The sequence below is a fragment of the Fopius arisanus genome, unplaced genomic scaffold, assembly GCF_000806365.1.
Source record: "Fopius arisanus strain USDA-PBARC FA_bdor unplaced genomic scaffold, ASM80636v1 scaffold00645, whole genome shotgun sequence".
NCBI classification, from domain to species: domain Eukaryota; kingdom Metazoa; phylum Arthropoda; class Insecta; order Hymenoptera; family Braconidae; genus Fopius; species Fopius arisanus.
In genome coordinates, this window is record NW_011888384.1 from 2603 (window position 1) to 5175 (window position 2573).

Consider the following 2573-nt stretch of genomic DNA (forward strand, 5'->3'; position numbering starts at 1 on the left):
AAAAAAGGTAGATTGAGACGAGATCCAGCTGTTGTGCGGTTCCAATGAGGTTCTCACAAGGACGTATTTACGCACTCAGAAAGTCGTTCGTGTACCGGTGGGAAAGATTGAAATTTTAACGAACCACATAGGAAGTGCAACGAGAAACTGACAGAGAGAAGAGATTGAGAATTTATATATATAAAACGAGAGGCTGACCGGTGGCTGGTCAAACGCATCTTGTGGTTTTGCGTTTTAACGGTATTGAGAGTTAAAATACTCATTCGTTTTGTATGAGGCTGAGGCCTAATCGAATTCCAGAGATGATACGAGTTGGTGTGTGGATGTGGGTAATCGTTGGGGCGTATCTCCTGCACTACGCCTACGGTCATGTTGCCCTCAAGTTCCCACGTGCAAGAAAGTATGATCTTGATTTTTTGGACAGCGCTAGAACACCAGGACCTTGTGGAATGCCTAGAGGTAAATGTAGATCATTAAATCATTTTTTATCGTCACCTGCATGTGGGGTCTTTCCATAGGGGTATATAACGAAAATACATACGATAAGTGCAATCGATAAAAGAAACATTGGGTTCAGTTGAGAAAAAAGGAAATTTAAAATTTTCTTTAATTATGAAGAAAATCATTTGACAGTTTTTTTTTCATGGTTAATTATGAAAAAAACAAACATTTTTGGTATATCTGGATTTTTTTTTAATGTATCATATAAGCAGTGAGGGAAAAAATTTTGAAGGTAAATATCCCATGTTTTTTTTTAAATCTGAGAGCGAAAAGTTGGGAAAAAAAATTTTACGGAAGTACTACGGAATTTTTTCAGTGTTCCGTAATTTTTGTCGGAATCATCCCCAAAAATTCGATCAATCAAAATGATGGTACAGAGTAAATAAAATTCCCTATCTAACCCATTATAAAAAAAAATGACTACCACTTCTTGAGTAACAATTAAAATTCCTGAAAAATTTCTCTCAGACTTTCGAAAACCCAAATACCAAAATTAATCAAAACTAAACGCTTAAAATCCCTGATGATTGAATTCAATCAATCAAAGCCATGATCCACCGTAAATAAGTGAATTTCCTTTCTAATTCCCCATTCTCGAAGGAAAAATTATTTCCATTTTCCATCAACTTCATATTGAATAAGAGTTAAAGTTCTTGGTGCAATGTACCACCATGGGAAAACGACATTAAAAGACAGCGGATCTGAGTACATACTGTACATTGAAATTGGAATGAGGGGTGGTGGGAGGGCGGTAGAAGGGGGATAAGGGGGGGGTAAGGTTGATGCGGCCCCACGTCCCGATCTAGAGAGTCGACTTTCACCGTTGCAGGCACAGAGGCTCTTTACCTCCACCTCCATAATCCACGGTACACAACTATAATCCAACCAATACGTGCATACTATGATTTTAATGCTGATGGTATGGAGGGCCTCAGCAATGTGCCACTGCTGTACCGTCTAGAGTTCTCCCTCTGCTCTCAACTGGTCAGATGAAAATGCTCGTGTGTGTCGTAAGAATTTATTATTCACCTGTCTCGTATGAATTCCCAGTGGGGGAATACATACCAATAATTTAGTGTCGTGTAAACATTTGTATTTGGAGTTGTTTTGATACGACTGGTGCAATTGTTTACCCCCGGGAGAAGGGAGGAAATGAACTATTAGATGGAACACGAATTGATTGCATGGGCTAGGGCTGCATTCAATGTCCGCAGTATTAGAAATTGTTTTGATGATTTTTGTTTCATTTTTTTTTTTCATTCGGGGAAAGTATCTCTGGAGCTTGCCTGACCGATGCTGATTTACTACTTGACTTGATTACTGGTTGAGGAAAAAGTTATTAGGAAATTGGGATTTTGGGGGGAATAGTCAGGGCTCGATTGAATTCGCGGTGATGAGAAATATTTTTGATTGAAGGAGTCGGGGATTGCATGCGTTTTCCCGTTTTTTCAACGGGGGAATTATCCGATATTCGTTTTGTTGATTTTTCAGAAGATTTTCGAAAATGTTTGGGAGATGAATTAATTGGGTTCTATCACAAATCATTAATTAGACATCGATAATATGAGATACTCGGAGTTTCGATGATTGGAAAAAGACGTGAATAAAATGAAAATTCAATAATTGAAGATTGTTTATTAGGTGGAAATGGAGTATTTTGGCAGGAGAAATGTTTTTAAATATTTTCACTGATAAGTAAGTCGAGTTGATTATTAATGAAACACGGGAAAGCCGGAGGGGAAGTGTCTGGAAAAAGGTAATAAAAGAAAGTTCAAGTGACGAATGAAGGAAATTGAATTCAGTATTTTTGTTGAGGAAAATTCACTTTCAGCGGGAACTCTGGTGAGACAAAACCATTATAAAGTCAAATATCATAATAAAGATGGTGGAAGATACTTTTAAACGAGTGGCAAACGTATAAAATGCCAACTGCAGGGGCAGAAAGTGTAAAGAACCGCCGAATGGAACGATCGGCTATCGTCCACGCGGACCGTTGCGTATTTTACTTCCGGATTTTATGGTATTTCCCTAACTCTCTTCCCCGTATTGCTTTCGACAATAAATCAGAGTCG

At 38.2% G+C, this 2573-nt stretch overlaps 1 long non-coding RNA gene across 1 annotated transcript; it reads left to right on the forward strand.

Moving 5' to 3' along the window:
- Positions 1 to 6: 6 nt before the first annotated feature.
- LOC105273022 (uncharacterized) lies at positions 7 to 460 on the forward strand. Its single transcript, XR_892874.1, has 2 exons — positions 7 to 240; positions 301 to 460. It is a non-coding gene; the product is annotated as an uncharacterized lncRNA (long non-coding RNA).
- Positions 461 to 2573: the final 2113 nt, after the last annotated feature.